This window comes from Oratosquilla oratoria, chromosome 37 (assembly GCF_046742065.1).
Source record: "Oratosquilla oratoria isolate Oo_2021 chromosome 37, ASM4674206v1, whole genome shotgun sequence".
Classification (NCBI taxonomy): domain Eukaryota; kingdom Metazoa; phylum Arthropoda; class Malacostraca; order Stomatopoda; family Squillidae; genus Oratosquilla; species Oratosquilla oratoria.
The window spans coordinates 28,515,053-28,527,552 of NC_134813.1; the positions used below are offsets into that span (position 1 = coordinate 28,515,053).

General features: G+C 45.6%; 1 protein-coding gene across 2 annotated transcripts in view; it reads right to left on the bottom strand.

Moving 5' to 3' along the window:
• Nucleotides 1–3,173, bottom strand: part of LOC143019598 (uncharacterized) — a 44,810-nt gene extending 41,637 nt beyond the window's left edge. Inside the window, exon 1 of one of the 2 annotated variants that reach the window (XM_076175383.1) lies at nucleotides 2,942–3,173. The gene's annotated coding sequence lies outside the window, so the exon portion shown is untranslated. Of the gene's footprint in view, nucleotides 1–2,742; nucleotides 2,891–2,941 lie in introns of those variants that run through there. The other variant, XM_076175384.1, reaches the window with a different exon arrangement.
• Between the last annotated feature and the right edge of the window lie 9,327 nt (nucleotides 3,174–12,500).

The following is a 12,500-nucleotide window of genomic DNA, read 5'->3' on the forward strand; positions in this document are numbered from 1 at the left end:
ATGTGATGACCTACAGCGAACTTGTTTCAGGTATTGGCAGCGAAATGGATTCCCGGGGATCGAACGAGCGAAGGATTTCATGGTCGTTTCAACCCTAACACATTGAATCATGGATTGCGGATTAGAAGCTCTCTCTTTCTCTCTCTCTCTCTCTCTCTCTCTCTCTCTCTCTCTCTCTCTCTCTCTCTCTCTCTCTCTCTCTCTCTCTCTCTCTCTCTCTCTCTCTCTCTCTGTCTCTCTCTCTCTCTCTCTCTCTCTCTCTCTCTCTCTCTCTCTCCTCTCTCTCTCTCTCTCTCTCTGTCTCTATCTCTCTCTCTCTCTCTCTCTCTCTCTCTCTATCTCTCTCTCTCTCTCTCTCTCTATCTCTCTCTCTCTCTCTCTCTCTCTCTCTCTCTCTCTCTCTCTCTCTCTCTCTCTCTCTCTCTCTCTCTCTCTCTCTCTCTCTCTCTCTCTCTCCCCCCTTCTCTCTCTCTCTCTCTCTCTCTCTTTCTCTCTCTATCTCTTAGTACCCTTCTTTCTTCCTATTTTCTCTTCCTCCTTTACCTCCCCTACCTGTCCCTCACCTTCCTGCCTTCCCTTTCCTCCCTTCCCTTTCCCCTCCCTTCCTTCCTGCCTTCCCTTCTCTCTCTTTCTCTCTTTTTCTCTCCCTCCCCACTCTCCGTCAGCCCCTCCTCCGCTCGCCGCTGTCCACCCCCGTGTCGGACCTGAGGTACCCATGCGTCCAGAAGAACCTGACTCACGACATATCAAATCTGTGAAAACATACATCTCATTGTAATTGCACTGATGTTGATAAATACTTTGATTATGAGATAACTCCTATATAATGACACACTAGATACAACGAAATATGTCCCTTTAACTGAAAAGGCAAGGGGCAGGATAACCTCGTCAAGAGACAGTCATGCGTAGCAATTAAGTTTATCTGCCGAAAGAACACAAGGTACAGTAAAACCTACGTTCCTCGTCGGTGATCTATGCCAGCAGGATAGAAGCGCTGGTAAACTACAGTCAACAACAACAACAACAACAACAACAAGAACAAGAACAACGATAAACCAAAAGAGTTTGAAAGATTCTTCAATATTTCATTATACAAACAGATCTTCTATTGCTGATTATTTTATATATTTTTCTACGTATTATTCTCTTTACGTTAAAATGTCTTTACTTGTACAGATAGATACGTATGGTTAATCGGTGGCATGTTTTATATCTCCGTAGTAAAATCTATTAGTTGGGTCAGAAGTCTGACCACGGGTTTACCTCATCTCCATTCACCTTATGTCAAATAGACTGATCCTATAAATTATCATCCAAAAGAACACTACTCCTATTAGTCCTCCTCTCCCTCCTCTCCTCCTTCTCCTCCTCCTCCTCCTTGTCCTCTCTTATACCTCTTGTTCTTCCTATTCTTTCATTTTCCTCCTTTTTACTGCTGCCGCGCTTCCTCCTCCTTCCTCTTCCTCCTCCTCCTCCCCCTTCCTCCTTCCTCCTCCTCCCCCTTCCTCCTTCCTCCTCTTCTTGCTAAATGGGCCCACTGGGACCCTAATTCGCCGTGTTATGAAGGAACTCAAAGATTCATCGATTGTTCGTCGCAAAGAGGCGTTGGGCCTCGATCTCGCTTCGCATTCCAAGTGGACCAGGTTCTCATTCCCGAGGGCTCCCGGTGATTGCCACTCGCCCCCCGGGAGGATCGGACGCATAAGTAACACATTTGGTCGTGGTTCGACGCCCTTAACTTAACGTCATCCCCTCATCTACATAGTACTGATGGGGATTCTAGCTCGATCATTATATTCACACTGTTGATATGCTCTACAGTGGCTTCCACTCGTAAGTACTGCAGTGCCTGATGCCTTCCAAAGGGTTCTGGGAAGCACATCATTTCAGGTCTCAGATGAACGTCAAGAAACACTTCCTACAGCTTTGCAGAAGCTGTAGTACATAGCAGTGAAGCCAACTGTACAACTGCGGCAACCCGAACCTGGGGCATGACTACTAGACTTACATAAACAATTCTTTCAGTGTCTAGTATTTGATGTGTTTTTATGTGTATGAAAATGGCAGTTTCCGATATGGCGTTTATTTTGAGAGAGAGGTGTTTGTATATGCATTAGTTACCCAACCACGAGAACAGTCAATGATATTTATGTTTATATAATTCTTTTATGCATCAATATGCATCTAATTGTTATCCGAGTGAGGTAAAATTTCCGTTTTCTTCAACCTATTCAAATGCTGCTGCATCCGGAATCGCTACAAGTATACGGAGAATAATACTGTACTAATTGATCGATACACGGTTTTACGCGGTTGTGGACGGTTTTGGACGGTTTTCGTCATAACCTTTGTATTGTCATGAAAATTTAAGAGCCGATGATACAAATGATTTGGACTTGTAACAGGTGTTACGTGTAATACAAGTAGCGTTACGCGTGCTGCGTCTGCTACGTAACAGGACACATTATATTTACGAAGTAAACACTTTGTTGTCCATCACGTCAGGAACATATGATGCAGATCTTCGGCGCCAAACGTGACTGTCATGCAAGACTGGGAACTGGTGACTGTCGGGCACTGCGGTACCTCACATCCCCGTGAACCGATCACGCACATATTCGACGTGGATGGTCCACGGCGAATTGGACCTGGTGTCTTGGGCCAAGGAGTGTCTTGGCCCCACCAGGGAGTTCTTAGGCTTGGCACCGAGACGGGGATCAGCTCGAAAGGTTCACTCACTTCTTGGTCTTGTTCCCGTCGCGTTATCGGCAGAAGACGATCGTGTCCCTGGCCGGCCAACTCCTGAAGAAGGACCACCGGACTCTGGTCGTTCGCGCGAGGACACAATGACCGATGCTCGTCTCACCTTGACGAAATGACATCGAGAGGCGCCGGGAGCGAGAGTGTCTGCCGGCACTGCAGCCAGGGAGAACCTTACCTGCGGCTTCTGCAGTTGGAGTTCGGCCGCTGCTGGCGGTAGGAGTCCCGGATGTGGCCGTTGACGGTTCCCTAGCGACGCAGCGTCTGGAACTACGCTGTGGTAGCCTGTGGTCTTCCAGCAGGCAAGCGAGGAACCATTGACACCAAGTGGCACTCGACTTCTCGCCCGCTAAGACTGTGTGGACCCCCGCGCGCCTCCACAGAACCAACTTTCGCAGTCGACACCGGCTTAGGCACATGTAAGCACGGGTAACGCAACGCGTGTTGCTATGGTTACACTATTGATCAGGGCCACCATTGGCTGGCGCCATTGGATGGGCGTGGTCTGGTGACGACACATCAGCTGATCGCTAAGGGAGAACACATGGCAGGTATTGCATAACACTGGACTGTTCATATTATATTCCTTCATTTATGGAACTGTACCCAGTTTACGAATGTTACTATTTGTAAACACCAAACTGGGTGCCCGCAGACCACTATTGTCATGTTGGTGTTCTTTTCTTTGTCATAACAATAGCTAACTTCGTAGATTCAGTAACACACACACACACACACACACACACACACACACACACACACACACACTCTCTCTCTCTCTCTCTCTCTCTCTCTCTCTCTCTCTCTCTCTCTCTCTCTCTCTCTCTCTCTCACACACACACACACACACACACACACACACACACACACAATATATATATATATATACATATATATATATGTATATATACATTCAGCTCCAGGTTTTATACGAGTATAACAGAAAGAAGCTCACCTAACGGTTTTTCTAGCCCTTTGGAAACGAAGAAAAAGAAAAGTGCCCCCCCCCCCGAATTTGTTACCGGTTAGTGGAGAATGATAATATTCCCTTGGTTGTAGATTTTTGCACCCCCCCCCCCACACACACTTTAAGACTCGAATACTGTACCTCAAGAAGTAATGAACGCCCTACCACTCCCCTCCTCTCTCTCTCTCTCTCTCTCTCTCTCTCTCTCTCTCTCTCTCTCTCTCTCTCTCTCTCTCTCTCTCTCTCTCTCTCCCTCCCTCCCCTTTGTTTAATGAAAGAAGAAGTAGAAATCCTAGCCATTCCGTCCTTGTGAATTCCGAAAACGTGACCAGTTGAGTGACATTGTACATATGGCAGTATGTTATTGTTACCGTCGATATTATCATGAAAAATTCAAATAAATTGAAACTGGCAAAGGCTTTTGATGACGTCTTATTCTGAGGTATTAACCAGTTTTCAGGTCCAGGAATTTGGATGCGATTTATGGCAGTTTTCCGTGAAAACATTTTCGCTTTTTTTTTTTTTTTTTTTTTTTTTTTTTTTTTTTTTTTTTTTTTTTTTTTTTTTTTTTTTTTTACTTTTCAACAAGTGTGGGCGAACATGAATGCATATAGATGCATCCACTGGTACGAAGCCGATTAACCCATAACATTTCGAGTCTTTTACTCAAACGAAAAAATATATATATTTTTACAAATGAAAATAGAATACCTAAAAAAAAAGACTTTCAACTTGAAGATATTAAACGGAATGGTAACCTACTTTATACACAGTCCTCTCATCACAATCTATGAAATTGGGACATCTCCATTATTGGGAACAAATATTAGGAAGCGCTATTCGGAGTTTTCAAGATTTCGGGACGGTTCCAGATAAAAGAGGACCATTTGTAAGGATTCTGGTAACACCACGTGATCTGCAGGAGGCAGGACCACACTCTTCAAAGGGATGTTTTATCTACAGTTGTTTCTTCATGGATGCTCGCTGGTCAGGCGGGTTGGAACGTCGTTACTTGCGGCGAAGGTGGAGGTGATGACGGTTCGAACCGTGCCTCGAGCGAGTTGGACCAAGGGTATGGTTCACTACATCCCAGGCTACAGAGTCCTCTGTGAGGGGCACAGTCCTACCCTCCTGATAGGGGGAGTTCACGACGTTAAACCGAATCACCACTTCTTCATCATCGAGTGCGACTTCAGAAGAAGATCTTGCTGTGTTTTTTTTTGGGGACGTTTTCTCTTTGAGTTGAATTGATATCAAGTCCTCTTGACTCAAAGAACTCAACACAAAGGAGAAGGAAGCAGAAGGGTGGCTCCGTTTCCTCTCCTCTGCTCAGGGACTCTCCCTCGGCTAAATACAATTGCCTAACGACAACTGGAACTGTTGATTCTGGCCCATTCAGGATACATTTTCGTTGTTGTCCTAGCACCGTTTTGTCTACAAAATAATAACCTATATCCTTACGAGAAAACTACTGAAGCAAGAAGTATATTAAATACGTAACAAGAAAATATATATTTGCACAGTTCTGGTATACCCTGGGCAGATTTGATGGTCCACACGCAGCTGTGGGAAGTGGAGGCGAGGGTCTTCTGGAAAAAGCCGAGTGGGAAGGTCCTTCTGCCCACACGTCCCTCCAGCCACTCCCTCCACAAGGTCAACTAGTTCGTGGATACCATTCCCTGTGCCACGCTCTGCGGGGGCGACGAATGCAGCCAGATGATGGGCGAGTTCAATTAGTTTAATAAAATCATCTGCCGATAGCCAAAACTTTGATATAACGACCACCCTCTCGATCCTAATGACTCCTATTGGCAGCAGGAGATAGGCCTGTCCTTGGCTGTTCTCGAATCAGATGAACAGACTTTCCCGACCTTAGCCAGAAGCAATATGCATAAAGTGCGCCACCGCGTTGAGAGCCATGGGTCACACAAAATGATCATCAAATTGAAATGGTTGAAAGCGCCTGGGGCCCGTTACCCACACAGTTGTTTTTTTCGAGAAGAGTGGAGGTGGGGGGGGGGGAGTCCAAATAGGTGAAACCATTAAACAAAGATTCATAAAGAATAGCTTGCATGCACACAAAAAGAGAAAAATACCAATGCCTACTAGTCTCCCCCTGGGCTTTGTGTTTGGTGGGCAGGGCCAATTTCTCTCTCTCCCTCCCTCCCTCTCTCCTTCCTCTCTACCTCCCTCCCTCCCTCACTCTCCCCCACTGACTCACTCCCCCTCCCTATCTCTCTTTTTCTCTCATTTCATATATCTATATATTTCTCTCTCTCTCTCTCTCTCTCTCTCTCTCTCTCTCTCTCTCTCTCTCTCTCTCTCTCTCTCTCTCTCTCTCTCTCTCTCTCTCTCTATATCTCTCTCTCAATATATCTATATATATATATATATATATATATATATATATATATATATATATATATCATCAATTGTGACCATACAGGATGGAGCGCATTGCTTCACTCACACGCGCGCCGGCGCCATTCCCCACGGTTTCTCCAAGCAAGCTCCCATGCAGACACCCTTTCCATCCCACTTCAAATAACTCTCGATAGGTTCGATCGATTTGCCCCAGCAGCCATGAATTCTGTGGGCGTTGTCCCCTTCTTCGTCTCCTTCATCGAGGGTTGTCTCTTGTGGAAACAATACTGTGAGTAGGATCAAAGTCAGGGAACACATGCGACATGATCATATAGCCAGAGTTGACGTCAACGAATTATGCGAGACTGAGTCTTAATTTGATATGAAGTCATTCTTGCGATACCCCATGATTCTCCGAAGGCATTTAGTACCAAAGACATCGAGACACATCTTCAAGTCGGCATTCAGTGTCCATGTCTGACAGCCGTAAAGCAAAACAAGGAGCATAAGTGACTTGAAGGTTTGAATCTTAGTCATCCTGCATAAATAACAACGCCATATACTCTGGTTGAGAGAGGCCGTAACACCCTGGGCAATGCCAGTCCTTGGAAGTACACACTGCCAAGGTATGTAAAGCTTTTGAAGTCCTTAATGTTCTTGCCATATGAATGGACAGACTGAGCTGTGTCATCCAGACAGTCCTTCCAAACTCCTGGACCTTGGTCTTTTTCCAGGAGACCTCAAGTCCTAGAGGTCTTTTCGCCTTCCAGTGGAGTGACTCGAGGGTTGCAACCAAGACCTCGGAAGAGTCCGTAAAAAGGACAACATCATCAACCAATACTAGGACAGTGACCTTGGTTTTTGGCAATAGATGTTCCGCAACGACACTGACAAACTCTGTCCAATATATTCCCAGTCCATGCAGGTGTTGAAAAGTGTCGTGGCGAGGACACACCTCTGCCTCACTCCTGAATTTACAGGAAAGAAGCAGGACACGCCTCCTCTTTATTTACAGCACCCTGTGTCCCAGAGTATAAGCCAGACATCAAGTCAATCATCCTTGCATGAATCCTACGGATCCACAGAAGATCCCAGAACAGTCCACGATGCACCGAGTCAAACGCCATCTTAAGATCAACATAAGCTGCAAGAAACCCCTGTTGTTGAAATTCACGTCGGCGCTCCACGAGAATACGAAGCACTAGGATCCGATCAGTTGTTGACTTACCTGGCGTGAACCCAGACTATCCAGGCATTTGGAATTTGAGCAGATGTGAACGAACCTGTGTTAGCAATAGGTGGGTAGGCAACTTACCTGGCACAATGAGGAGTGTAATGCTGCGGTAGTTGTTGCAGTCCTGCCGGTCCCCTTTCCCTTGACAGATAGGGACGACCAGACCCTTTTTCCAAGCTATTCGCGAGGGAGGAGAGGGAGGAGATTCGTCCATCGGTGGACCAAAAACCTCCACCTAAACGCCATCGAGGAGAAGCTATCCGCTTGGAAGGTTACTCATTAGCAACTGCTCAAAATGCTCGGTAAAGAGGCCATACCCCTCCACATCTGACATTAGCTCTCCATCAGCTGTTCGGATTGTGCTCCTCTGGGTCACAGATTTAGAACGGATTTTTTTTTCAGGGCTCGGTAAGCAGGCCTGAGGTCATTTGCATTAAAATGTTCTTCGACATCTTCAACGATCTCCTTGACGTACCTCTCCTCTGTTTCTAAGTCCTGTATTGGTCCAGGCTCCCCAGCCATTTTGGCAATATGGCCTTACGTTATACATTTCAGTGTCTCCCGGGACACGACGCCACTCCTCGACTTTGGGCGCTCTCCAACGCACTCCTCGCCAGCTTTCAAAGTTTCACTTTTAAATATGTCCCACAGTTCCTCAGGGTCTTCAAAAGAGCCAAGTGCTTCAATACCGATTAGAGATTGGTAACGCATACTCCTGGGCACACGCGTTATCCCTGAGTTTCTCCAGATGAAATCCAGGTAGGTTACATCTCGAGATTCTCATGGATTTGATGCAGAGAGTCTCAGTGTTGCAATCACAAGTATATGATTGGTCCCAAAGAATTCAGCACTTCGATAAACCTAACAAGTATGTGATCGATCTCCTTGGTCACACCTCCGGCACTACTGTACCATGGCCATCGGTGTGGCTCTGGTCTTTGTTGTGAAGATTGTTGTTTAGGAAGAAAGTCAAGCATAAGCACACATGGGAGAGGGTGGTGGATGGAAGGGTGGTAGATAGAGCGTTAATGGACTAGTTAGTGGTAACCATGAGTATAATAGGAAGAGTTAATGATGTACATGCTCTAAAGGGAGAGTGGGGGAATATCAGATCATTTTTTGGTGGAAGGTAAGTTGAGAGTGGAGAATAAGTGGAGAAAGAGGAAAAGGGCAGAAGGTAGGGAGGTACTTAGAGTGAACTGCTTAAATGAGAAAGAAAAGGAGAAAAAGTATAAGAAAAAGCTGAGAGAGGAGTGAGAGGGAGTGAAAGATAGAGTAGAACTAGGAGTGGAGGAGGAATGGGGATGGTTCAAGGAGGGAGTCATAAGGTGTGCAAAGATGGTGTGTGGAACAAGGAAGACGGGAGGAAATAGAAGGAAGGGTAGTGAGTGGTGGGATGAGGAAGCAAAGAAGGGTATAGAAGAGAAGAAGCAGGCTTTCATAGATTGGTTACAAATCAGGACGAAGGAATCGTATGAGAGGTGCAAAGTAAAGATAAGAGAAATAAAGGATAAGATAAAGGAGGCAAAGAGGAGAGCAGATGTGAAGTGGGGTAAGAGTATGACAGAAAAATTTGAAAATAATAAAAATATGTTTTGGAAAGAAATTAAGAGAGGAAGAGGAGGTGAATCAAGTAGAGAAGAAAAGGTAAAAGGTGCAGATGGAGAAATGATAATGTAAGAGAAGGCAGTGAGAGGAAGGTGGGCAGAGTATTTTAGGGAGTTGCTAAATATGAAGGAGAATAGGGTGGGAAAGGTAGTTGTAGTGGGAAGCGCTAAGAAAATGACTGTGATGAGTGAGGAAAATGGAGGAGAAATAAGGAAAGATGAAGTGAAAGCAGCTGTTAAGATGATGAGAGCAGGTAAGGCACCTGGGTTGGATGGATGCCATGCAGAATGTCTGAAAAAAGGAGGTACAGTGATGGTGCACTGGTTGGAGGGGATTGGAGGAGTGCCTGTATAGTTCCACTTTACAAGGGAAAGGGGGACAAGTGCGACTGTAGTAGTTTCAGAGGGATTAGCTTGAGTGTAGTTGGGAAGGCTTATGGGAGGGTCTTGATTTAGAGGATTAGGAGAGGAACAGAGGGAGTAATTGGTGAGGAACAGTGTGGCTTTGGGACAGGTAGGGGCTGTGTAGATCAGATTTTTGTGGTACGACAGATATGTGAGAAAGCTATAGGAAAAGGTAAGGATGTATTTTAGGCTTTTATAGATCTAGAAAAGGCCTATGCCAGGGTAGACAGGAAGGCATTGTGGGGGGCATTGCATATATATGGGGTAGGAAGAAATTTGTTATGTTAAGAGAAAGCCACTACATCCAATCTAAGCTTCCTGAGCTCCGCCGATAAAAAGGGTGGTCGGTCGTCCTGGGAGAGAGGAAGAATGTTGCAAGCGCACACACGGAGAGATCGCCACAGGTTCACCCCGAACCTGAGTCGACGGGCTTGTGTCACATTTGTAACACCCCGGCACAGGTTTGGCAGTCAAGCTCATCCCCACCATAAGTGTCCAGTATGGTTGGCATGAACATATGCCCGTGATTCACTCTCCCACGCCCCCCATCCACCACCAAACGGAGCTGCCTAGTGTAGGCTTTATGGTCTCTTGCAGTCCTCTTCAATCTTATGTTCCTATGTTATGTTCAAACAACGAGGGGAGAGCAGGATTTGGGTAGACATAATGGCCACCCGTCCTGGTCTGAATAGAGGACCAAAGAAACATGTTGCTAGTCCTACAGGAAAGCTTCAGTGCAACCGCGACACTAGGACACCACTCAACCTTCAAGAGATCTGTCTCCAGGCTCTGCAGGTATGCTGCGCACGGCAAACACGTGGGTCAGTGAGCCACAAGTGAGTTGGATGGTCATTGATTCAGAGTTCATCTGCTCTTTTGATGGTTTTCTTTTTCTTCCATCTGGGTATCCAGCACATCCTCCTCACTGGTTGGTCACCAATGGGGGATCCGGTTTAGTCACCGACAATCCGAGAATACAGCAGGTAGTATTGTCCATACATGATACTAATGGTGAAATGGGCTTGCAATATGACCCTGTCATAATCAATCCCGCTACGTGGGTGGCCAGGGTGGTGCAGATATGGCACATGCGCGTCGAGCTAGGCCCGTGGTGAATCTACGTCGGACTCTACATGTGGGTGCATGGAACACTCTTTCCACTTTCCAGGACGATCGCCTGCCCTTTTCATCGCCGGCGGTGCTCGGGAGGCTTGGAATGGACGTAGTGGCCGTCTGTGAGGTGAGGAGGCTGGGCAGGGGTGAGATGAGTGGTGAGGATTACGTTTATTTCCAGTTGGGCCGCAGTGATGGGGTCACCTCGCGGGGATAGCTGAAGGCAAATCTACCCGGATACATTTTACCATTACAAAAGTTACACTGGTTGATGAATGTACGAGTATGATGCTGGTGAGGTTGAAGCATACCTTCACTTTCATCTCTCTTGTTACAGTATATATTCCTACCAAGGCGTGTGAACTTGAGGAGGAGGTATTCTTTGCCATATTTGATTGTATAGTCGACCAGTACTTCCGAGGAACACACATGTTGTTTTGGGCGACTTCAGGGCGGTTGCAAGCGCAGACACTGCTGGCCTAGTCGTTGGAGGTTCTGTTTGCAGCCCCTGGGTCGGTCAATACACAGAAAGGTGAAACCATTTGAACTTCAGATTTCCTGGACCAAGATCAAAGTTTAGGTCTTGCTGGTTGACACAATTCAGAGTGTCTATACATATTGCAAAGATATTGAAATCTTCGATGGCCTCGCATACCTTTTTCACATGCGGCATTGTCGAGATTTAATCAGGAAATTAAAAAAATCGAGTCACTTGTGCTCCCTGTCTTGCTGTCTTGCACTGAATGCTGACTTAAAGAAGTGTTTCGGCGTCTTTGGTACCACGTGCCTTCGGGAACTGACAGGATATGGCAAGAATGACTTTGTGTTGAAGCAGCAACTCGTGAACGTTAACTCTGACTATGTGGGCATGTGGCACGCTTCTGTGATGTTAATTCCTCAAGAGACAACACACCCTCGTTGGAGAAGACAAACGAGACGTCCACGGAACTCATTACTGGAACAAATCAATCGACTTGATCGATTGATTTGTTTGGAATGGGAATTGGTGGCTGGCTACATGAGGGCTTCTGAGGAGAAGGCGTGGGGATTGGTGCTAACGTGGGAATGAAGCGATGACCCCCCCCACCCCCCCAGCGCCTGCTCTCAATTGATAAGGATAATGGTGTATAGACAACAGTACTGCTCTCTCTCTCTCTCTCTCTCTCTCTCTATCCATCTCTCTCTCTCTCTCCCTTTCTCTCTCTCTCTCTTTCTCTATCCATCTCTCTCTCTCTTTCTCTATCCATCTCTCTCTCTCTTTCTCTATCCATCTCTCTCTCTCTCTCTTTCTCCCTCTCTCACTTTCTCTCTCCCTCTCTCCTTTCTCTCTTTCTTTCTCTCTCTCTCTCTCTCTCACCATCTATCTCTCCATCTATCTTTATGTCCCGTTTCGAGGAAAGTTTTTTGTAAGATTGTTCAATTTTGTCTTTTTCATTTTAATTGCACGATATTCAGCGATACAAATATTCATTGTAGGGGTCGCGGTCCTTTTCTGGAGTCTCTCAGTCAGGGGACCGCAGTGCAGAAAAAGTCAAGAGAATCACTTTCCTAAGTGGATTTTTTTTTTTTTTTTTTTTTTTGACATCAATCCCTCTTGAAAGAAAATGCGCGAGTCCTGAGCCCGACTGATGTACATGCCTCTCCACTTTCCCAATCCACCCCTACCCTGCAAAAAGAAGCACATACTTATATTAAATTAAAATGAGACCTATTTATAATTTTTTTCATATAGGTGTAGTATGAGTCATAAATTGTTTAGTTACGTACAGTATTTATATCAACGTTAAAACGAACATATCAACGCCGTTTCCGACTACATTGAATATACACAAATATTTGGTTATTTGATTCTAATTATGTCTTCATTAAAAACTGGATGCTAGTTTTGAATGACCGACAAAGTTTTCAGTTTCATGTATGTGTGTGCGCATTAATTTAGAACGTACGTTGGTACATTTCAATGTCAATTTTACCTAAAACATGACTAAATCAGCAATACTTTAATAAGGCAGTGTTTAAGACTCGCGTATCTGCACAGATTCGGAAA